This window comes from Schistocerca serialis, chromosome 1 (assembly GCF_023864345.2).
Source record: "Schistocerca serialis cubense isolate TAMUIC-IGC-003099 chromosome 1, iqSchSeri2.2, whole genome shotgun sequence".
NCBI lineage: Eukaryota > Metazoa > Arthropoda > Insecta > Orthoptera > Acrididae > Schistocerca > Schistocerca serialis.
The window spans coordinates 529511840-529537828 of record NC_064638.1 but is presented as its reverse complement, the minus strand read 5'-3'; the positions used below and the strand labels follow the sequence as shown (position 1 = coordinate 529537828).

Below are 25989 nucleotides of genomic sequence, written 5' to 3'. Positions count from 1 at the left end.
TCACCTTTTAGATAAGCATTAATATTGAGCAGCGAACGCTGATATGAAATGTACAGCTTATGCGACGAACATTTTTAATTACATCACAATGACGAGAAATGTGTGCTGCAGTTACGGCACCAACACTGCGCGGTGCCCGCGTCTCACGCTAACTAAACGACGACATCTCATGCTCTCTCCACTAGACAGAGAGGCGACTATCGATAGTCAGCAATACAATAGTACTCTTACATTCTCTAGTTCCCTTTCCCAACGTGAAACCAAAGCGACAATAAAAGGTATGTCATTCAATATTTTTTGAAATAATGCTCCTAGATACATTAAAGTGGGTTAGGTTAGTAGGCGTGCATTTTCGAACAGATTGCCTTTATTTTGGTTATTTCGTTGTTTTTATTTCGATATAAATTAATTTTTGTTGCTTTTTTAAAGTTTAGAAAAGCTAATTCTTTCATTCTCTGTTCCCCTTCAATCGCTTTGGCAGCTGCGCAGGTGAGGCAAAATTACTTTCGGGCAGTTTGTAACCGAATCGAAATTAATTTTGTTTCTTGGTTGATTTAGGGAGACCACCCTGCGCTAGACCACGGTTATAACGGTTCGCTCGGCAGAAGGAGCAACCGCCGACTGGACCGTCACCGGCGCATGCACGTCAGCCAGGATTTATAGCGGCCGGCGTCGGCGCGAGAATCGCGAGCGATTACGTGGGCGGCCGGCTATCCTGCCTTCCCATACTTAGCGGCCCGGCTCGGCGCGGCACGCACGCCTCGGGGCCTCACGCAGCGGGAATTACCGCCTGTCAGTCAACGCCGGCCGCCGAGCAGCGACAGCGGGGCCCGAGCAGGAAAAGAGAAGAAAATCCCCCTGTTCTCACCCCGTCCCCCTCGTCATCCAGGTGGTCCAGCATTAAAACACTGCACCCTTTGTGATCCACTAACATTTACTTTATTAAGGAATAAAGACATTACAATAAAGTAACTAAACGTCCCGATTTTCTGCGTGTTCCCGAGATGAGAGAAATAAGTCAACATTGTTCCCTCTGTACAGGAGTGATTTTTGGCCAGGTTAATTTCAAGTCACCGTCTTTCGAAACTACACTTAAAGACAAAAAAGACGGAAATTAGTAGATGTGATGTAGATGTACACACAAACAAATTAATACAATTTAAGTAAAATAGGATGTTTTGTTCGAGAGAAAGAGATTCACAAATTGAGCGAGCCAGTAATGCGTTGGTCCACCTTTGGCCCTTCCGCAAGTATTCAGTTGTGCATTGACTGACAGAGTTATTGGTTGTCCTTCTGATGGATATCGTACCAAATTCTGTCCATTGGAGCGTTAGATCGTAAAAATCCCGAACTAGCTGGAGGCCCCTGCCCATAATGCTCCAAACGTTCTCAATTGGGAAGAGATCTGATGACCTTACCGGTCAGCTGATCAAGGTAGGGCTTCACAAGCACCAAGACAAGCAGAATATCGTCGACGTACCTCTTTTCTGTGAGGGTGCCGAGGATGAGATCCAAATGGGATCCCGCTATGCAATGAAATGCACCCCAGACCATCACCCCTGTCGGGTCGTGTAGGGGGCGACTGTTAGGTTGGTATCCCACCACTGTTTGTAGCATCTCCAACCACGTCTTCGCTGGTCATCAGGGCTCAGTTCGAACCGGGCTCATCGCTGAAGACAATTCTACTCCAGTCAATGAGATTCCAGACCGAAGACGTGTCTGGAAATACCCCAGACAGACGTGGGATACTAACCTGACTGTCGCCCCCATATGGCCTGACAACGATGTGCGATTCCATTTATTTCCACAGCAGGACCCCTTTGGTTGTCACCTGAGAACATACCGATACCTCGACAATATCCTACGGTCCGTTTTACTGCCCTTCATGACAAACCATTCTGGGCTTACATTTCAACAAGACAATGCCCGCCCGCTTGTCTTCGTGGTCGAAATACCCCACAGTGACCTGCAAGTTCACTGGATCTCTTCCCAACTGAGAACGTTTGGAGCATTATGGGCAGGGGCCTCCAACTAGTTCGGGATTTTTACGATGTAACGCTCCAATGGACGGAATCTGGCACGATATACCTCAGGAGGAAATCCAACGACTCGATCAGTCAGTGTCAAGCCGAATAACTGCTTGCGTAAGGACCAGAGATGGACCAACGCCTTATTGACTTCCTCAGTGTGAAAAACTGACTCTAGAATAAATCATCCTTTCTTCTCTTGACTGTACTTGTAGATCACATCTACCGATTTCCATCCCATTCGGATAATTCCTTCGAGGTGCGTTGCTTTTTTTTTATTTTTTCTTAGGGTGTATAATTATTGGTGGTCAACAAGGTACGAGAGACCATTAGACAAGCTCCTTGGTTCGAAGAATGATGCTAGGAGTGCCGAGAGACTTCCATGGAGGTAGAGAGCGGTTAGGACCATTCAGTTAACGGCAACTGAAGAAATCTGGAGAGTTCCCTCAGAACACGGAGGCAGCACAGATATATCTTTTTGCAGAAACAGCCGTTTAGAGTGACTTACCCTGACAATCTGCTGTTTTCTTGCTTGGAACGAGTTTTCAAATAGGACCCAGCAGGGTCTGTCTTCTGTCGGTGTCCTAGAGCAGCCAACACATAGTGTCCATCAGTCACACAGCCTGTCGCGGAGAGTCACCAGCCGCCGTCGGCTCAGCACGGCGAGATGCAACGGCCTACAGGCTGGGTAACACGCCATCGACCTTCGCTGTTGATCCTCATTGGTAGCATTTCTCTCTCTCGCTCATCTTATAGGGACTTCATTGATCACTTTTTTTTATTTTCATTGATGATCAATAAAATGTGAACTCGATATTGAACAATGACTCACCATTTCCTCCCGATTTCAGTGCATACTATTAGTTTTCTGTTGCTTCGTAATTTTTGAATGCAGAATATATTGCAGTTAAGGAGTCGAATTTGGGCTCTTTTCGCTGTTATGACTGGGGTACCGCCCTTCCGTTCATCTTCAACCCCATGGTGCATGATTAGCTTCGATTTATCCAAGACTGTTTGATTCACACCTACAGCTAGGATCGGCACGGATGCTTCCGAGACCACACGGTATGGCATCACCGCAGATTAGGTGTAACACCACGCATTATTCGGAGCAACGTGGTTAGAATCCGCGCAGTCTCTCCGTCTATACAACAACATTTTTTAGGCAGATATTTACATCAACACCGACATATTTAGAATATCAAACTGTGTCCCAGACGGGGGCTCTAACCCGGAATCTCACATGTCCACTTCCGCCAGTCCGTCGTAAGGTCTCTACCTGTAAATTGATGTCACATTGTTATTAATTTTCGGCACTCGGGCTCTTTAATTAGTAGTAGAGCTGATATCCATTGGTCGTATTTGCATTCAACAGTCGCGAGTATGTACTGTTACCGACTGGGGAAGTATTGAAAACTGGTAGTTCAGGTTCCAGAACAGTTTTGGAATATATTGTCATATATTAGTCACCATAATTTCTAGCTCTGGAAAAAACACAATTCTGCCCTCCCTGCACATAAGTCCATTACGAGCGATAATTCATTCAGCTAAAATGTAAATGTCGTGTGACGAGGGCCTCTCGTCGGGTGGACCGTTCGCCGGTTGCAAGTCTTTCGATTTGACGACACGTCGGCGACTTGCGCGTCGATGGGGATGAAATGATGATGATTAGGACAACACAACACCACGTCCCTGAGCGGAGAAAATCTCCGACCCTGCCGGGAATTTGTCCGCAGCTCGTGGTCGTGCGGTAGCGTTCTCGCTTCCCACGCCCGGGTTCCCGGGTTCGATTCCCGGCGGGGTCAGGGATTTTCTCTGCCTCGTGATGACTGGGTGTTGTGTGATGTCCTTAGGTTAGTTAGGTTTAAGTAGTTCTAAGTTCTAGGGGACTGATGACCATAGCTGTTAAGTCCCATAGTGCTCAGAGCCGTTTTTTTTTTTTTGCCGGGAATCGAACCCGGGCCCTTAGGAGTGACATTCTGTCGCGCTGACCACTCAGCTACCGGGGGCGGACATCTATTCGGCTGTTCGACATAAACAACGTAAGATACATTCTGCGAAAATCAGTCGCGTAAGCGACTGTTTTGTTTCCACTCCCATAACGTTATCTTCTGACGCGAGCAACGCCTCGCACCCCCAGACTCGGAGGACTCCGTACTGCTCATTTAAAAAAATGCCTATCCGCCGCGCCGGCCGCTGTGGCCGAGCGGTTCTAGGTGCTTCAGTCCGGAACCGCGCTGCTGCTACGGTCGCAGGTTCGAATCCTGCCTCGGGCGTGCATGTGTGTGATGTCCGTAGGTTAGTTCGGTTTAAGTAGTTCTAAGTCCAGGGGACTGGTGACCTCAGATGTTAAGTCCCATAGTGCTTAGAGCCAATTGAACCATTTTTGAACCTATACGCCGCACTATCCATGCTGCAGTTCGAGAACCGACGACACCCTACCTAAGATGAACGAAACACTAACAACTTCCCTCCTACGTTCGAAACACAAAACTTCTCCTGCAAACCATGTCGGGCTACCACTTCTGGAAGAAAGGACAGCCTGTGGTCAGCAGTATCCAGACAACCCTATGTTGTGCGGAACTGACCACTAGACTTCACGAGAGGCAGTCCCGCCACTGTAAAACGAGCCGAGCAGTACTGCATCGTCAGTACAATAGCAGTAACAACAGAACAGATCGGTCAGGAGCTCAGTTACTTCGAAGGTGGTCTAGTCATAGGATGTCCCTTGAGTAACAAACCCATTAACGACATTTCTGTCGTTCTAGAGGTGCCACAGTCGAGTATTGGTGATGTGGTTTAAAGTGGATGCGCGAAGGAACAACCGTAGTTAAACCAAGACCAGGCAGACCTAATGTAGTGACGAACAAGAACCATCGAGAACTGCAGAATGTGGTTATAAAGAAATTGCATCAAGTGAGCGGAGGGAATCAACCGTAAGCTCCAAAGTGTTGGCTGCCGCCCAGCTAGCACAATGACTGTGCGTAGGGTTCAAATGGTTGAAATGGCTCTGAGCACTAAGGGAAAAAAATGGTTCAAATGGCTCTGAGCACTATGGGACTCAACGTCTTAGGTCATAAGTCCCCTAGAACTTAGGCCTACTTAAACCTAACTAACCGAAGGGCATCACACACATCCATGCCCGAGGCAGGATTCGAACATGCGACCTTAACGGTCACGCGGTTCCAGACTGAAGCGCCTAGAACCGCACGGCCACACCGGCCGGCTGTGCGTAGGGATTCAAGAAAGACGGGGTACAGTGATCGAGCAGCTCTTCGCACGCAATGCATTTCTGGATATGCTAAGCGATGATTGGAAACGAATGATTTAGAGTGATGAATCACGCTACATCCTGTGGCAACCCGATGGAAGGATATGGGATTTGTCGAATACCTTGAGAATGTTACATGCCATCGTGCGTAGTTTAATGGTGAAGTACGGAGGAGATGATATTACGTTATGGAGGAGTTTTTCAGGGTTGTTATGTGGTCCCCTTATTACGATTAAATAAACGCTAAAAGCTGAATATTATCAACACATTTTACTGAGAGTGATAGAGGAGAGGTACATGGAGAAGGAAAGGAAGGTGTATGTTGTGTTCATTGATCTTGAGAAGTCTTTTGACTGTGTAAGATGGAACAAACTGATGGAAATCCTAAGGAATCATGGAGTTGACTGGAGGGATAGACGGCTAATTAGAAATTTATGTTTGAACCAGAGAGCAAGAGTAAAAATAGGAGGTGTGATAAGTGAAGAAATTGAACTGGGATGAGGTGTAAGACAAGGTTGTTGTTTATTACCAAAACTGTTGAATATCTACCTGTAGGAAATTATTAATGGAAGTTTTGATGGAAGGAGAGGAGTTTGTATAGGGGAGCGGAAAGTGGAGTGTATAAGATTTGCAGACGACATGGTTGTGATGGCAGAGAGTGCAAAAGAGATGGAACAATTGTTAGTTGATCTAAACACAAAATTAGAAGAATATGAAATGAAGGTTAACAACAAGAAAACGAAAAGCATGGTAAATGGGGGAAAGGGGAGAAAATGCAGTATGAAAATAGCGGGAGAGAAAATAGAGAAAGTGGATAACTTCAATTATTTGGGAAGTGTAATAATGGATGATATGTATTGCTCAACAGAAGTTAGGAAAAGAATTTCAATGAAAAAAGAAGGATTCAAGAGGAAACAGAAATTACTTTGAGGACCACTAAACAAAGATCTGGAGAAAAGACTTGCCAAATGTTACATCTGGAGCGTTGCACTGTATGATGCGGAGACCTGGACATTGAGGAAGCAAGATGAAAGAAGATTGGAGGCACTAGAGATGTGGATATGTAGAAGAATGGAAAAATTGAAACGGGAAGACCGAGTAAGTAATGAAGAAGTATTAAGAGGAGTTGGAGAAGAAAGAAACGTGCTGAAAGTCATTAGAAAGAGAAAACGGAAATGGATTGGACGTTGTTTGACGAGGGACTGTTATTGAAGGAAGAAATAGAAGGTATGGTGGAGAGTTCAAATGGTTCTAAGCACTATGGGACTTAACATCTGAGGTCATCAGTCTCCTAGACTTAGAACTAATTAACCCTAACTAGCCTAAGGACATCACACACATCCATACCCGAGGCAGGATTCTAACCTGCGACCGTAGCAGCAGCGCGGTTCCGGACTGAAGCGCCTAGAACCGCTCGGCCACAACGGCCGGTTATGGTGGAGGGAAAAAGGGGAAGAGGAAAAAGGAGATATCAAACGCTGGACAGTATCAGAGGAGACAAATATTCAGAAATGAAATGACTGGCTGTAGACAGACAAAAGTGGAAGAGGCTTAACCCACGACAAGACCTGCCGTAAGGCAGAATACCATACTACTACTTACGGCATTTTGTAGTAACACTAGACGAACAGTTTGGAGACGACTATTGTTTGTGTCAGCATGACAATGCACCTTATCATAAATCAACATCTGTGAGGTACTGGTTTCTGGACAACATGTCTGAAACGGGTGCGCTTGCCCAGAGCCCCGTCCTGAACTCAATGGAATACCCTCATAATGGGTTAGAAAGTCGACTTCGCTCCAAACCTCATCGTCCGAGGCCACTGCCTTCTCTCGTTTCGGCTGTTGAGGAAGAGTAGACATTCAAACACCACATTGAAAGTTTCCGGAGCAGATTTCAAGCCGTCATAAACACGAAGGGTGGACACACCTCACATTGATGTCCGCTGATAGCTATCCGCTTACTTTTGATCGATCAGAGAAATGGCACGCAAGCAATATTTGGAAAAGCACAATGAGCAAACAGACTTTACCAGACGTTGACGCAGCAATATCAATAAAAAGCTTTCCTCCACGCTAAAGATACGATCCTTTTACTGTTATACAAAATTAAAACATTGTCTATATTATTAAATGACAAACCCAGCTGTTTGTGCCTGCTGCCGGCTGGAAACTGCTTAGCAGATGGGATGTGAGTGTAACAAGTATTTGATTTTATATTTTTCTTTCAATTATTGAGCGAATTTGAAATGTTATTAGAATCTACATATTAACAGGTATGATCTTACGTTAAAAGTTTAACAAACTAAGACAAGTATTACAGTTAGAGACTCGGAGTGGTCGAGCGGTTCTAGGCGCTACAGTCTGGAAACGCGCGACTGCTACGGTCGCAGGTTCGGATTCCGCCTCGGGCATGGATGTGTGTGTTGTCCTTAAGTTATTTAGGTTTAAGTAGTTCCAAGTTCTAGGGGACTGATGACCTGAGAAGTTAAGTCCCATAGTGCTCAGAGCCATTTGAACCATTTTTGAACAGTTAGAAACTGCCTGTGAACTGATGTAGCATGTCTCATGGCGCGCAAATAGACAGACTGTATTCATACATTATTTGAAAATGAGAGCACGTAGCGACTCCCAGCAAACGTTGGACGTAATTTAAAATCCTTACGAAACTTTCTCTCGCTGACGCCCCCCGCTTACTACATTTTCGCTGTTCAAGCAGTAAAACTGCCACATACGAACGTTTTAATTTATTATCCTTTTTGCTAGTGACCATTTGCAACTCATTTTGCAAACAATATCCACGTACGTCACTGAATGTACCTGTGAAATATATCGTTGTACGACACAGTTCAGGAGATACGACGTCATAAATATTGAGATGCATGAAAAGCTAGCTTTTGCTTGAAACGGAGTGCACATAACCCAAATAATACCCACCCAGTGTTTGAATAATTGCAAACATTATCTAAACTGAAACTTCCTGGCAGATTAAAACTGTATGCCGGACCGAGACTCGAACTCGGGAACTTTGCCTTTTGAGGGCAACTGCTCTACCAACTGAGCTACCCAAGCACGACTAACGCCCCCTCCTCACAGCTTTAATTCCGCCAGTATCTCGTCTCCTTCCAAAACTTTTTCTCCTTTGCATGTTTAACGTCAGTTATTTAACATATTAACTCATTTGTAAAATAATCATAAGTCTGAAGCTGTTTTATTCGTGAGAGTTCGATTCTTTAAAGAACTTGGGTTTACTGGTTTGCATTTAGTAAAATATTCCGGGCTATTATATCATGGTCGAATGGATTTCACCTTAAAACCCAACGTTTCGTCCCCATCTCCGGAGGACATTTTCAAGAGGGATCGTAGTTTATTTGAATTACCGATTCTTACCCCGACTGAGCAGCGAGCTAGGGTGCGAATCGGACAATCAAATAAGCAACGATCCCTCTCTCTTGAAAATGCCCTGCGCAAGTGGGGACGAAACGTGGGGTTTTGTGGTGAAATCCATTCGACTACGGCATAATAGCCCGGAACATTTTATTAATTGTGACATTTCTGGCCGTGAAAGTTTACATTTTACTGTTTACTTGAAGAGCGCAGCCCGTGCGACCAGCTGAAAAAAAAATGGACGCTGGTCTTCTTGCCCCATCTATCTTATTGTGCGGATATCCGACGGAAAAATATTGTACCCGTGTTGGAAGTATTGTGGCTCGAATCTTCATACAGTCATTCAGTCTTTGCAAAGGCTCTTATTAACTACTTTGAGCAGACAACGTGATTGTTCATTAAATAAGGCGATACCAGCATCGTTCCTCAGCCCTAAATCAGCAAATTACACCACGTCAATAAAGTGGCAGGGAGCTAACAGATATTGAACAGTGGCACGAAAAGCAACTTCGGACTCTGATGTGGTATTTTCCCCAACACCAATTCTCCACTTCAAAACACAGCAGTTAATGCAGACGTTAATTACATATCACGCAGTGTGACAGCAACTTGTGATGCAGTCCTAAGGTTGCAGGTGGAACTAACTGCCTCCATGATCACAGGCTGGATAAGAAAAGCAACGCGAGCGGCAAACATGCGATCGGTCTCACATAAGGTCGTAGACATTTGCGAACATCGAACAAATGGTTCATGCACGAAGGTTTGCATGTAGAAACTGAGGTACAGTCAACACGTGCTAATTCGAATCTTGCTAAATCGAATTTCTCGATAAAGCGAACTTGTCGTTAACTCCCCCTAAAAATAACCTACAAGTAATATAGGTTGATTTCATGTTTTGCAAGTGTAATGAGAGCCTTTTTAGACCATAAGCGTCTCGCTTTATTTCAAAGCATCTTCGTGTGTGTGTGTGTGTGTGTGTGTGTGTGTGTGTGTGTGTGTGTGTGTGTGTGTGTGTGTCAGTGTGGGAGGGGGAGTGAGGGAGGAGGGGGGTTGGGATGCGGGGGACTCTTCCACCTACATTCTACAACCTCTAGCGACCACAGAGTGTCACATAAAACAAACAAGCCACAGATAACAAAACAAACGACGATCACATCTCGCAGCGTGAAATCAAATTACATGAGGTGTACGTACCTCCAAACGACATGAAAACGTATACACCCTGAGATGACAAAAGTCATGGGATACCTCCTAATATCTCCTTTTGCCCCGCGTAGTGCAGCATTCGACGTGGCACTGACTTAACAAGTCACTGGAAGTCGCTGCAGAAATACGGAGCCATGCAGCCTCTGTCGTCGTCAATGATTGCGAAAATGTTGCCGTTGCGGGATGTCGTACACGAACTGATGTCTCGATTATGTCCCATAAACGTTCGATGGGATTCATGTTGCCTGTTCTGGATGTCCAAATCATTCGCTTGAATTGTACAGAATGTTCTTTAAACAATCGCGAACAGTTGTGGCCCGGTTACTTGGCGTACTATCATCCATAGAAGGCTCATCGTTGTTTGGGAACATGAAATCCACGAATTTCTGAAAATGGTCTCTAAGTAGCCGTGGCCGAGCGGTTCTAGGCACTTCAGTCCGGGACCGCGTGACTGCTACGGTCGCAGGTTCGAATCCTGCCTCGGGCATGGATGTGTGTGATGTCGTTAGGTTAGTTACGTTTAAGTAGTTCTAAGTTCTAGGGGACTGATGACCTCAGATGTTAAGTCCCATAGTGCTCAGAGCCATTTGAACCATCTAAGTAGCCGAACATAACCACTTCCAGTCAACGATCGGCTCAGTTGGACCAGAGGACCCAGTCCACCCCATGTAAACACAGCCCGTGCCATTATGGAGCCACCACCAGCTTGCGGTTCCCTCTTGAAGACTTGGTTCCGTGGCTTCGTGTGTTCTGCGTCGTACTCAAGCCCTACCATCAGCTCTTATCAACTGAAATCGGGATTCATTTGACCAGACCTCGGTTTTCCAGTCGTCCAGAATCGAACCGATACGGTCACGAGCCTAGAAGAGGCGTTGCAGGCAGTGCCGACTTAGCAAAGGAACTCGCGTCGGTAGTCTGCTGCCACAGCCCATTGACGCCAAATTGCTCCGCGCTGTCTTAACGGATACGTTCGTAGTACGTCCCACATCGATTTCTGCGAGTATTTCTCGCAGTGTTGCTTGCGTGTTAGCACTGAAAACTCTACACAAATTCCGCTGCTCTCGGTCGTTAAGCGAAGGCCGTCGGCCACAATGCTGTCCGTGCTGAGAGGTAACGCCTGAAATATAGTATCCTTGGCACACTCTTGACACTGTGGATCTCGGAATATTGTATTCCCTAAGATTTTCGAAATTGAATGTCCCATGTCTCTAGCTGCAACTAACATTCCGCGTTCAAATTCTGTTAATTCCTATCGCGCGGCCATAATAACGTCGGAAACGTTTTCTCATGAATCACCTGAGGATAAATGACAGCTCCAATAATGCATTGTCCTTTTGTACCTTGTGTACGCGATATTATCGCCGTCTGTATGTGTACTATCGCTCTCCCATGACTTCTTTTCCACTTCAGAGTGTATATCCAATGTCAGTGAAGAGCATTGTTCTAAAACTCGAGCACTTAAGTGTGAAAACATTAGGAATGGAGTAGCAAACAAGAAATCGTGAGTAGCTAATCACCGTAATCTAACAGTAGTAATGTAAAATACGAGAATTGTTTACGATCTGGACAAACAATTTTGTTAGAAAAACCATACTGTTACAGCGATCATGGAAGATATTTTGAAATAAAGTGTAATTCGTATGGTCTGCATAAGACTTCTGTAACCTATATTAGTTGTATATATAAGACTGCTGAAAAAAGATGCCCTAAAAGCAGAAACGACAACACGTATATGATACCTGGATTCGCTTTATGTTTGAAAAACCTTTATCAGTCGACCAAATCGAATTTGTCTTGGTACATTAGAAAAAAACAAAGTGATTGTCATGACAGATCACCACGCAAAAACTGTAGGAGTCGAATTCAACTCCTGTCTAATATTCCGTAATTCGGATTGTTTCGTCAGTTTTGTCATTCAACAGTTCGCGACACTTCTTTTGTTTTGTGAACAACGCATAACTTACTACAGCCCATTAATTAGTATTAAAAAACTTCAGAGAGGTACAAATGTTTGAGACGCAAAAAGGCGCAGATTATTGAAGCCGTAGAATGTGGAGTGTAAAAAGGATGTAACTAGAAGTTTGGAGATTCAGTCACCCAAAGCATGAAGATAAGACTGGTGAAGCGTATTGTATCGTAAGGGAATGTAGACCGGACCCGGCGAGATGAATTCCGGGCTTTGCAGAATGCTTACTGGTATGTCTTAAGGGCCCTTTACAGGCTCAGGTTCGTCTGAGCAGTCCATATTCGCAACGAACGTTTGCACATCTGGACTGCACTGTTCAATTCTCATTTACATCTTCCAACAACAATGCAGCATTTGCGCAGCTCTGAATCAAAAGTTTGAGTGTGCAAAGTATTTTCTGGCCATGCGCAAATTAATTAAGTTTACTTATAAGATAATTACTCTGTCAAGCGCCATTGTTTCGGAAATTATAAGAAGAAAATTACCAGTACTGAGGGGATGAACCCGAAACTCCTTCACATGTTAATCTTTTTAAGGAACTACAAATTGAAATAGAGGACTGGTTTAACTACGTACGACGAAGAGACATATTTTTGTGTTATTGCAGTATATTAGAGAGTAAATTAGAAGTAATAAAACGGTAATGATCATATCGATAAGTGTTTATGAAAGACTTACATTAACTTGAGATGGTTGGCAGCTGACAGAAGCAATGCGGCTCTGAAATTTTCTGTTGTTTTATCACCTTCATTGTTGAGCCACACCATTCCGGAAACACGTTGAGTCATGTATGAAACACTAAAGCACTTCATAGGTCTCCACATCTAGTGTGCACATCTGGTCTGCGTCAGTTCAAGTGCCGACAGACTTCGCACAGGCCGAACACGGAAAGTAGCAAAGACAAATTTTTCAGTCGGCGATTCATTCACACGCAACACTGCCTTTACAGACAAACCGGTGCAGATATCCGCGCGCGTAAAGGGCCCTTTAGTCAGATTAGAGAACAAAACATGCCCGTACCTGTTAGTATGGACCCTGAAGGGTGAGGCGTAGGACTGCCATCACGTACGTTGCCGACCCTGGACAAAGACTTCGAGAGCTTCGGAACTTTAGATTAAACAATCTGTCGACGATAAGTCTGTGAATGCAAATAAAACCACGAGGAGCTAGAAAATCTCAAAGAATATAAATGATACAAACTTTCTTAAGTCGATCTACCGTTGTATGGAGATATTGTGTTCGTGGTACATACGCGCGGAGTGAAACGTAACTTCCACAGTTGGCATGCCTAGCGGGCAGAGTGGGAATATATTGAAACACATACATTAAAACCTCAATATTTTAAAATACGCTCCTGGAAATGGAAAAAAGAACACATTGACACCGGTGTGTCAGACCCACCATACTTGCTCCGGACACTGCGAGAGGGCTGTACAAGCAATGATCACACGCACGGCACAGCGGACACACCAGGAACCGCGGTGTTGGCCGTCGAATGGCGCTAGCTGCGCAGCATTTGTGCACCGCCGCCGTCAATGTCAGCCAGTTTGCCGTGGCATACGGAGCTCCATCGCAGTCTTTAACACTGGTAGCATGCCGCGACAGCGTGGACGTGAACCGTATGTGCAGTTGACGGACTTTGAGCGAGGGCGCATAGTGGGCATGCGGGAGGCCGGGTGGACGTACCGCCGAATTGCTCAACACGTGGGGCGTGAGGTCTCCACAGTACATCGATGTTGTCGCCAGTGGTCGGCGGAAGGTGCACGTGCCCGTCGACCTGGGACCGGACCGCAGCGACGCACGGATGCACGCCAAGACCGTAGGATCCTACGCAGTGCCGTAGGGGGCCACACCGCCACTTCCCAGCAAATTAGGGACACTGTTGCTCCTGGGGTATCGGCGAGGACCATTCGGAACCGTCTCCATGAAGCTGGGCTACGGTCGCGCACACCGTTACGCCGTCTTCCGCTCACGCCCCAACATCGTGCAGCCCGCCTCCAGTCGTGTCGCGACAGGCGTGAATGGAGGGACGAATGGAGACGTGTCGTCTTCAGCGATGAGAGTCGCTTCTGCCTTGGTGCCAATGATGGTCGTATGCGTGTTTGGCGCCGTGCAGGTGAGCGCCACAATCAGGACTGCATACGACCGAGGCACACAGGGCCAACACCCGGCATCATGGTGTGGGGAGCGATCTCCTACACTGGCCGTACACCACTGGTGATCGTCGAGGGGACACTGAATAGTGCACGGTACATCCAAACCGTCATCGAACCCATCGTTCTACCATTCCTAGATCGGCAAGGTAACTTGCTGTTCCAACAGGACAATGCACGTCCGCATGTATCCCGTGCCACCCAACGTGCTCTAGAAGGTGTAAGTCAACTACCCTGGCCAGCAAGATCTCCGGATCTGTCCCCCATTGAGCATGTTTGGGACTGGATGAAGCGTCGTCTCACGCGGTCTGCACGTCCAGCACGAACGCTGGTCCAACTGAGGCGCCAGGTGGAAATGGCATGGCAAGCCGTTCCACAGGACTACATCCAGCATCTCTACGATCGTCTCCATGGGAGAATAGCAGCCTGCATTGCTGCGAAAGGTGGGTATACACTGTACTAGTGCCGACATTGTGCATGCTCTGTTGCCTGTGTCTATGTGCCTGTGGTTCTGTCAGTGTGATCATGTGATGTATCTGACCCCAGGAATGTGTCAATACAGTTTCCCCTTCCTGGGACAATGAATTCACGGTGTTCTTATTTCAATTTCCAGGAGTGTAGTTATCGAATTTCTCCACACACAAAGAAGATCCGCGTCCAGACAGTTTTGTATATATATATATATATATATATATATATATATATATATATATATATATATATATATATATATATATATATAGGACACTACCGGAGATGTGAGAAAATCTAAAGGCATGAGCTTCATTTTTGAGACGATTTGCGCAGAAAATAAAATGCCAGCGTTGATGATACACTTTGTTGAGTGCGGAAAAATTAATCAAACTGAAGACTTCTAAAGTATTCTCTGAAATTTTTAAGTATCTTGCTTCTGAAGTGTTAAAAAAATAAGCAGGTAAAAATCGACTTTCTTTCAATTTTAATTCTAGAAGATACTCTTTGCTTACCTTTGTAAAGTAATACGCATGTCACTGAAACTAGAGTACCAATTTTTTTTAATCTATACTGTTTCCAGTTGTAGGAACAACATTTTGATCATTCAAACTTTGGTCAAAGTGAACTCTCACGTATCTATTTTGTCACATCCCCCATTTTCAAACTATCGAGAGTTGACAACGATGCCAGATCAGATCGTTTCTACGAGAAACTCAAGAAAACGTTAATGGGGTGATAAATCTGAAAGTTAGTTAGTCTTCTCACTGGGCATTGTCCTATCTGGAGGCGCTACACCGTTGCCTCCTCCAACATCTGAACTGAGCAACCCAGCGTGTTATAAGGAGCTTTTAGTTAAAATCACAGAGCATGTCCATATTTTGTACATCAACAGACATTGTCAGAAATGAAAAAGTTATATTTGAATGTGACAGATAAAAATTCTAAAACTGATCGGGGATCGAACCTGCGACTTTTTAAACCGTAGTCTGGCACAACTGACATTTCACATCGAGTACCTGTGTGGAATGTGAAAGGAGCACAAAGCAACCAGCGGCACACTGAAGCTTGGAGCAGCCATGTGAGGCGCCCTCGTGTGAGAAACGTAAATTCTCTGGTAACACTTTTAGGTAACTAAGCAACACGACAGATAATCGGGTGGAGAAAATATCAATTTGCTATTAATGTTTCGTAGGTAAATCTACATCTATCCGAATAGACATGAAGACTACTTCGCCATTTGTGTTTGTCGTGTAAGCTTCTGTGAGCAAGTTGTTTTCTAAAACACGTGCTAGCTGACGCTGATACGAGTCATTATTCCAGTGTTCGACTAAACGAATGTGCGAACATAGTTAAAGAAATTCGCACAGGTCATTGTGACACGAAATGGTCGTTTCGCAACTGCAGCCTACAAACTGCATCATTTTACATCGTCTTTTTGAGGAATTACTTATCAAGAGTAAATAAAGACTAAGTAAAAAATTTTTATGGTAGAGAATGTGGAACGTTGAAATTTCGAAAATATTTTCATAATGTTTTCTGAATCAAACGCTGCTATGGTGTACTACAAGCTTGGTCAAGGTCATAATATGGTAAATTAACCATCAATCGTGTTCATCCAACAGTTGTTGCCACTGGTAATTTGAAACGTACTCAACAATTCATCATTGCAAACTGTCAATGGAGAGCGTAAAAGGTTATAGTCGGCGTTAGAAGCGTTGAGACAATGATCGATGAGCGCTTATTCTTCTGCAGAATCTTTTCAAGACTGGAGCTCCGACAATTTGCATTTAATTACTAGTGGACACGCAGGACATTTTGTAAAAGCTTGTGAATCATTTCGATGTGACGTAATGCTTTTTTGAAATCAACTGTCACGCGTGGTGAAACGTGCAGCCATTATTGTAGCCCTGACACATCATAGAATGGTCGTTATAAAGGTTAGATGTCACCAAAGAAACAAATCCAACCAGTTGTTCGGAAAGTGATGGGAAGATTCTTTCATGGCATGTCGTCCCATATTAATGGTGCGGTAGGAACCGACTTAAGGAAGAAAATATATGGATTGTTGTCTGCGGATGTGATTAGTCTTTACAGGCTATGTTCGCAATGTTGGCTAAGTGATAGTATTTCAAAAACGATGGGAAGATTACGATGGGGGTACTTGTCCAATTCATCTTGTGTCTAGACAAGTGGGTTGCAAAACTTTTCCTCTGATGGAACGCTTTGAGAATCATGACACTTTGATGCAACACCTTATTTTGATAGTTAACAAAATTTTGAAAAATAAGACAATCTCTTTGTTTTCAGTGATTACTTCACTTTTAAATCATAACTAATAACACAGAAATCATAATGAAATTTTGAAAAATATTGGTGTCATGAAAATGTCGGAAATTGCCATATTATTATACTGCTTCACAGAGCACTTACTCGCCTCCCGCAGAACGCCAGTGTTCTGTGGGGCACAGTTTCGGAATCTCTAGTCTAGACACTGCCTCCAATGTTTACCAGGAAGGGAAGGAATTAAGAGACGTGTGAAGCTCCAGAGACCGATGTCCTGCAGAGGTTACGACAGCAGATCCAATCTTTCTACGTCAGAGCAATTCTGGGACTGCTATACAGAAGGAAACAATGTACAGATTCAGATAGGAAAAAGTTGAAGTACACTATGACGCCAAAAGTCATCGAGCGCCCACCGCTCGTTCCAGAGACGTTGCCATTTAACGAAAAGTGCGTAAGATCTTCAGCAACTGATATAGTGTTCAGTCCTCAGGAAGTATTTCCACGAAGTTCTTACACTGTGAAGCCGAAATCATTTTCCTTTGGTCCTCAGGAACAGTAAGTGACTTTTTGCGTGAGTTGCTCTGGCACGCAACGTGAAACTGTTTGATAGAACAAGTGTGTCTCCACACAAGATGGCCCCCGCGTCCGACGACCCATACGTGTGCCAATGTCAACACCACGACACCGGCAGCTATGACTGAAATGAGCACGTGACCATCGGCACTGGATGTTGGCGCAGTTGCAGAGTGTTCCATGGTCTGATGAATCCCGATACCTACTTCATCATGCCGATGGGAGGGCGCAAATATGTCGTCTTCCAGGACAACAGCTCCTGGACATGTGTACTGCGGGATGGAGACAAGCTGGCGGTGGCTCGATTAACGTCTGGGGAGCTTTGTCGTGACGATCCATGGGTCCAGCAGAGTTCACGCAGGGCACCATGACGGCCAAGGCGTATCGTACACTGGTCGCAGACCATTTGCAGCCCTTCATTACGATCATGTTTACCGACGGCAGTGGCATTTTTCAACAAGATAATGCGCCATGTCACATGGTCAGGAGTGTGAAGGAGTGGTTCGAGGTACACAATGGAGAGTTCCACTTGAAATGCTGTCCCCCCAGTTCGCCAGATCTGAACCCAGTCGAACACGTCTGGGATGTGACTGAACGTGGCGTCAGAGCTAATCGCCCCCGTGCCCAGAATTTACGGAAATCAGGTGACTTGTGTGCGCAGTTGTGGTGCCAACTGCCTCCAGCGACCTACCAACGCCTCATTGTTTCCATGCCACGACGCGTCGCCGCTGTTATCCGTGCCAGAGGCAGTTAAACAGGCTGTCATAATGTTCTGGATGATCAGTGTATATTTTGTTCCACTCCAAGTTACTGTGATGTTGGTAGGTTAAATTTTAGCGAAGGTTATTTACCGTACACAAAAGAAGCAGCTGGGAGGAAGAGTAGCAGCACGGAGCAACATCGGTCGACCAATGTAGGCCCAAGTCTGCTATCCCCCCCCCCCTCTTCCTCCTTTCCCTTCCCCCACGCCACAACCTCCTCTTGTCCACCGCGACCGTTTGTCGTAACGACGCAGGCAGAATGAGAGCACGTTTCTCGAGATGACACGTTTCCTATATCGCAGCACGGCCATTGTGAGCTGCAACGCCAATTTAACAAAGTACCTCGATGACTTTTACTTCCGTCTTTCTTTTTTTTGTGTTTACTTTTTAGCCGCGCCGATGTTTGCCTTGAGTGCCACAGGAATGCTGTCCCGCGGGATATTAAGTTTTTACGGGCGACTCACCCACTGGGTGGAATCCTAGAGGCGGCCGCGAGTGCATCCGCGTCCGAGGCTGGCTAATAATCGCGTTATTTATCGCCGCTACTGCCGGGGTCCGTTACAGAAAATCCCGAACCGCACTTATAAACACACCCCACTTCGGACTACATTGTAGCACGTAGCTACGAAATGACGGCTGCGTTAGGTACAAAACCAAACAATGAATATTGCGCAGAACGTGCTGCGGACTCAGCTCTCCCTTTGCACATGTTACTATGGTTTTATTCTATTCAATGTTTAAATGAGGTTTTTAAAAACTTTGTCACGTAATAAAAGAAAATTTGTGTCAGTTCCTTGAATTGAAGTGCCTTGGTGTCCAACATAGTAACTATTTTGTTTGACTTAATCATATTAGGAACGCTCCGATACCATGGAGTATCGACCACTTCAATTACATAAAATACTATAATCTTTTCTAAATCGAATTATACGTATTTCATAAGCTAGGTCTACATCTACATCTACATCTATACTCCGCGAGCCACCTTACGGTGTGTGGCGGAGGGTACTTATTGTACCACTATCTGATCCCCCCTTCCCTGTTCCATTCACGAATTGTGCGTGGGAAGAACGACTGCTTGTAAGTCTCCGTATTTGCTCTAATTTCTCGGATCTTTTCGTTGTGATCATTACGCGAGATATATGTGGGCGGTAGTAATATGTTGCCCATCTCTTCACGGAATGTGCTCTCTCGTAATTTCGATAATAAACCTCTCCGTATTGCGTAACGCCTTTCTTGAAGTGTCCGCCACTGGAGCTTGTTCAGCATCTCCGTAACGCTCTCGCGCTGACTAAATGTCCCCATGACGAATCGCGCTGCTTTTCGCTGGATCATGTCTATCTCTTCTATTAATCCAACCTGGTAAGGGTCCCATACTGATGAGCAATACTCAAGAATCGGACGAACAAGCGTTTTGTAAGCCACTTCTTTCGTCGATGAGTCACATTTTCTTAGAATTCTTCCTATGAATCTCAACCTGGCGCCTGCTTTTCCCACTATTTGTTTTATGTGATCATTCCACTTCAGATCGCTCCGGATAGTAACTCCTAAGTATTTTACGGTCGTTACCGCTTCCAATGATTTACCACCTATGGCATAATCGTACTGGAATGGATTTCTGCCCCTATGTATGCGCATTATATTACATTTATCTACGTTTAGGGAAAGCTGCCAGCTGTCGCACCATGCATTAATCCTCTGCAGGTCCTCCTGGAGTACGTACGAGTCTTCTGATGTTGCTACTTTCTTGTAGACAACCGTGTCATCTGCAAATAGCCTCACGGAGCTACCGATGTTGTCAACTAAGTCATTTATGTATATTGTAAACAATAAAGGTCCTATCACGCTTCCCTGCGGTACTCCCGAAATTACCTCTACATCTGCAGATTTTGAACCGTTAAGAATGACATGTTGTGTTCTTTCTTCTAGGAAATCCTGAATCCAATCACAAACCTGGTCCGATATTCCGTAAGCTCGTATTTTTTTCACTAAACGTAAGTGCGGAACCGTATCAAATGCCTTCCTGAAGTCCAGGAATACGGCATCAATCTGCTCGCCAGTGTCTACGGCACTGTGAATTTCTTGGGCAAATAGGGCGAGTTGAGTTTCACATGATCTCTGTTTGCGGAATCCATGTTGGTTATGATGAAGGAGATTTGTATTATCTAAGAACGTCATAATACGAGAACACAAAACATGTTCCATTATTCTACAACAGATTGACGTAAGCGAAATAGGCCTATTGCTTTCTTTCGATACGAGTAGAATGATTTTGAAGCTCAATAACAAGAAGCACGACTATGTAAGTTATTTACAATAATGTTTTTACTAAATTATATTTACGTGAGAAGTATCTGTAAAGTCAGTTTAAATACTTCCTTTGCAACAATGTAAATAATTATATTTTTTGCGTACAATTACAATGTCACCGATCTCTTTTCCTTGAAGGAAAAGGATGACGAAAAAGTCAATCATACTTGTGCAGTCGCAGCAAGAAGTTGGAATTTGATGGCTCATGTGACCAGGTGGAAATTATATTACTGTGGAAGCTGAATGAATGCTGTGAACAAATTGTTTGAGTGTTCAAAAGATACAAAAGATGAAATGGATGACCTTTTCTTACTTAATACTTAGTCACCACTTGAGCTACTACAATCTTAGAAAGTTCCACATTTTTTGTACAGTAAAAACTCGAAACAACAATCGTACCCTGAAGAAGACAATGGTGTCAAATGCAATGAGTTAAGTACTAGATTTATAATTTATCAACTGATTACAATCAGTTTTGCTAATAATTACGAATGTCTGTAAAGTTGGTCCATCACTGGAAATATGATCTCTTTTGAAATAACACAAATTACATAGTGAACTGGACTTGGGCGAAATATATAGTACACCGACTAAGATTCCAGGCTCACTTACGTAGCATTAGGAGTTCGAAACACCGTGTAATCAACCTGCCTCAAGTTGACGTAGCGTCCGTGTAGCTTGGAGAATTTGGCAGGACGTCGTGTGAGAGACGCGGGAGATGTTCACACGAGGGGCAGTTTTAAAGTTATAACCATCGTCTCAAAAAAATGAAGCTAAGACAATGAAAACTGGTGATGGTGTTAGCACTGTTCTACATATTCATCCTTCAACGCGACACACGTTTCCCAGCGATGAATGACTTGGTGGAGACCTTGGTTACAGACGTCTGAATTTTAGCTAGTCAGGAACTTTAAACTTCCAGAATCGCCTAGTCTCCCTGCTTTCTTTGCTCCTTTGTCACTGGGTCAAAGTGAATAAATTCAGCACTCGTCCATGACGACAAGGCGGCTAAAGAAATGGTCTGGATTGGCCTGACACAGTTGCAACGTTTTCGCTACTACCTCATTCCCACGAATTTTTTGAAAGGATATGATCAGTCGTGGAACACAACTGGTGGCATCCTTTGCCGTATTTCAAATGTCATGCAAGATGTTGAAAACTGATCCGTAACTGATGGTCCCAGCTTTGTCGATTACGGTATGACAGCTTCCGAACACCAGATTCTCCACTTCTATTATGATCCCCGACTCTGCACGGACGAATAGTCTTCCAGCCGTGAGTGGACCCACTACAATCAGCTGGGCTTCGGAACTATAGTAAAAATATGATGGTGCACTATTGACGCCTGCTTCCACGAAGGCAGCATGGATTTCTGCACCGTTCTACTCCTTGAAATGCTGAAAAGGAATCACCCAAGATTTTCCATATTTGTCAGCCAACTGCGCCCTTTTGTTTTGGGTCATTTATTGGCTCACAAATGGCTCTGAGCACTATGGGACTTAACATCTGAGGTCATCAGTCCCCTAGACTTAGAACTACTTAAAACTGACTAACCTAAGGACACATGCGTGCCCGAGGCAGGATTCGAACCTGAGACCGTAGCAGCAGCGCGGTTCCGGACCGAAGCGCCTAGAACCGCTCGGCCACAGCGGCCGGCCGTCTACTGGCGTGCTACGATACTGTGGCGCAGGAATTTCAATCTACAAACAACTAAACGCTAAGCATGTAACCATTTTTTTCAAGCCATGATTACTACTTTACAACTGCACTTCGTATATTCAAAATTAAAATTCTTCTTCGGCCGTTCATGACGTTTGTTTAAAGAACGTACTACATGATGTCCAAAACTTAACATGATGGGCTTTAGAAACAACTGCTACAGTATAGCACAGAAAGCAGCTAAAAGAAAAACGCAATTAGACGAACAGGGGTGATACTTTTATTCAAAGATATTGATTATGCTGCATGCTCTACAATGTGATCCCACGCTGGCTACAAGATTCGTAAAGAGTTCTTGCAGTAAAGAGCGTTTCATTCCTCCACCGGCGCGGGTGACAACTGCTGGATAGGTCACACGGATGTGCAGTAATATGTCTCCCTAACGCATCCCACCCATGCTCGATGGGGTTTAAGTCAAGGGAACGGGCAGGCCAGTCCAATTCACCGAAAATCCTGTTGTTCCAAGAGCTTCTCCATCTGCCCTGTTCGATGCGGTCACTCACTGTCATCCATAAAAATGAAGTAGGGGACCAATGAATGTTAGAAACGACGCATATGGGAAACGAGTACAGTGTCACATTAACGCTGCTCAAAGATTTGGAGGTCACTACACCCATGCAACATTAAACCTCCCCACACAATATTGCCTGGACCACCAAAACGATCCTGTTCTACAGTGCTGTACGTACTCTTATATGGCGAGAGGTACGCCGTATGAGGCTACACAGTGCACCTGGGATCAGTATCGAACAAAATAGTTTCGGTGGCCCAGGTGTTATGGTGTGGGGAGGAATAATATTGCACGGGTGTAATGACCTACAAATCTTTGAACACGGGACACTCATCTGTCAGTGTTACTGAAACACTGTACTCCTTCCCAGTGCCGTCTTTTCAAAAATACTTTCGGCTCCGACTTCATATTTGTGGGTGACGCTGCGTGACTACATGGAACAGCGAAGGTGGAGGATGCTCCCGACTTTAAACCTCATCGAACACACGTGGGAAGACGTACTGCAGAACGTCCAAATGCACCAACGACCATCAAAAATGGTTCAAATGGCTCTGAGCACTATGGGACTTAACAGCTGTGGTCATCAGTCCCCTAGAACTTAGAACTACTTAAACCTAACTAACCTAGGGACATCACACACATCCATGCCCGAGGCAGGACTCGAACCTGCGACCGCAGCAGTCGCGCGGTTCCGGACTGCGCGCCTAGAGCCGCGAGACCACAGCGGCCGGCAACGGCCATCCAGCAAGTTGTCAACAGCGCTGGTGGAGGAATGGAACGCCCTGCCACAACTCCTCACCAATATTGTGGCCAGCATTGGATCACGTTGCAGTGGTGATCTCACATTCTTGTGACAACCATGTCCCGCCCTTTTTAATGTCCAGGGGACCATCATGAATTATGGTCTTTGAATATAAGCATCATTTATGTTCGTCTCGTCCGCAGCTCGTGGTCGTGCGGTAGAGTTCTCGCCTCCCACGCCCCGGTTCCCGGTTTCGATTCCCGGCGGGGTCAGGGATTTTCTCTGCCTCGTGATGACCGGGTGTTGTGTGATGTCCTTAGGTTAGTTAGGTTTAAGTAGTTCTAAGTTCTAGGCGACTGATGACCATAGATGTTAAGTCCCATAGTGCTCAGAGCCATTTGAACCATTATGTTCGTCTCATTGCGTATTTCTTTCAGTTGCTGTACTGCAGCAGTTCATTCGACGTATGATACGAGTTTCATAGATCCGAGTTACTTGCCATGAGACATCATGCAAAAGTTACGTTCGTCCAAAATATTGTATACTCCTTAGGGTCATCATTATTGAGCCATAAGCTGGCAGACTAGAAATCAAAAGATTTCGGGTTTTATCCGGAGTCAATCGTAGGACTTTATGTCACTTATCACATCTTTCACCGCTGTCAATGTTTCTTGATGTGAAAAATACCTATATTGCACAGTGACTTGGAGTCCACGTTAAACTGTGGGTCCTGCTGTAACTGGCTGGGTGAGTCAGCTCAAAGATCGCAGGAAGGCAATGGCATACCATCTCCAACAGAACCGTGCCTAGTACAGCACTGTGGTGTTCAAAAACTCTTCGAAGTGGTGACTACTTACGCTTTTTTTACTTTTAACCGTTGCTATATTAACTCTATAAACGCATACAACATTTCCGTTCACTCTGATAGCATGATCAGAAGTAAATAATGATTTCAGCACAACGGGGATGTGGGTAATTGCTGGGGCAGATGTTTGGGATGCCGGCATCTGCCGGCATCCGAAGTCTCTTCCGGATCGTAACGAATGCCCTGGGCAGACAGCACGGCGTTTGTCCCCAAAGCTCTCTGTGGGCATAGCAACACATGCAACGCAATGCTACACACCCAAGACATATGACGTTTTTCATTTATACGAAACATAGGTTTTACTGTAATAAAACGAGTAAGTTATTTCTATTTATGTTTTCTGTACATACAATTTATCAGATCATGAAAGATTATTTCAAGAATAATATATACGAGTAATGTATGATCCCGTGTTATAGTTCTGGAGTTAGATAAAACAGAAACTTTATAAAAAATCGTCTGAAATATAGCACGTAACTGGGGAAAGTTCCTTAGTTAGGAGAGCTGGCACGACCCGAAGAATGAGCTTCTTCTGTAGCATAATCATATTCTTCTTCCTATCTTAGTCGCTTCAACGTTTCTTCCATTCTACCCTAACTGCGGTTCTTCACCGTCTTCTAACTCTAAGAGGTTCTTTTTTTTTTTCCACATGATCTGTCTACCGCCTTCGTGACCTTCCTCTCTGTGTTCTTCGAATTGGCCTCCACTCCGAAACCTTGTTCGGTTTTCTTCCAGCATCCACCCTAAGAACAAGTCAAAGCTCTGCTGTTCTCGTACATTTTATTAAGGTTAAAATATCAGATCCTTGTATAAGGCGCTCCATCTCAGGCCTCGCTCTACATCTCCATCCACCGTTGTCATTCTGAACTGTCCTTCAGGTCCTGAGCAGAACCCTACATTCAAATATTCTGATCTGCTGCTCATCGCTAATCGTTAATGTCCATGTTTCTCATCCGGAAGTTCCGACTGACCAGAATGTGACACAGTAGTTTAATTCTCTGGAAAGCAATAACTTCTTAAACTAGTGAAAGATTAAGATACGTGATTTTATTTCTGTTGCGTAGAATTCGTCCTGTTAAAGTTAGATACCTGATTTCCAAAGTTTTGCACAATTTCAACATTTAAGTCTTCTGTTGAAAATCTTCTCAGGTTGTTCTTATTTTTTCCTGGTGACTGTCTTATCATTGATAGCAAACCCTCCAGGTTATGTTGACTTTGTATCTAGGTACTTTTGAAGTTTCCGAATAGCTGCCTCCAGAGCTTGACAGAAAAACATTGTAGAAAGGGTCAGTAAGCTAAACACGAGTAACACAGACGTCTCTCACGTGCGGTCATCACACAGTGAAGATGTGGAAGAGAGACGTCTCCCACGTCGCGAGGTGACGCAGGCTTTCATTAAAGCTTGCTAAGGATTGGTGGCGATCGTAAATGGCATGAAACAGGCTTTGTGGATTCCATGGCAACATTCGTCCACCGGAAATCCGCAGTCGAATACCATAATGTATGCGCTTCGTGTGGAATAACATTAGGATGAAGTTGCCAGTGGCAGCTCACAAAAGCGTGGAGCTCGTCCTGATTATATCGAGGCAAGGTACTGATGTGCCCAAACATTTTGACCACTGACCACGCCAGGACTGAATGCCTCTCGGTAGCGTTGCAGACACGTGACGCGCGGAAAGGAAGGCACATAAGTGAAGCAGGGATGAACGGAAGTCATTCTTGTGACGATACGGGTGGCAAA

General features: G+C 44.8%; 1 protein-coding gene and 1 non-coding gene across 2 annotated transcripts in view; one reads left to right on the top strand and one right to left on the bottom strand.

Moving 5' to 3' along the window:
* Positions 1-25989, top strand: part of LOC126411337 (uncharacterized) — a 1112707-nt gene that overhangs the window by 861632 nt on the left and 225086 nt on the right. The gene's annotated exons all lie outside the window — the stretch shown is intronic.
* Trnal-caa (transfer RNA leucine (anticodon CAA)) lies at positions 8297-8371 on the bottom strand. Its single transcript has one exon. It is a non-coding gene; the product is annotated as a tRNA-Leu (tRNA).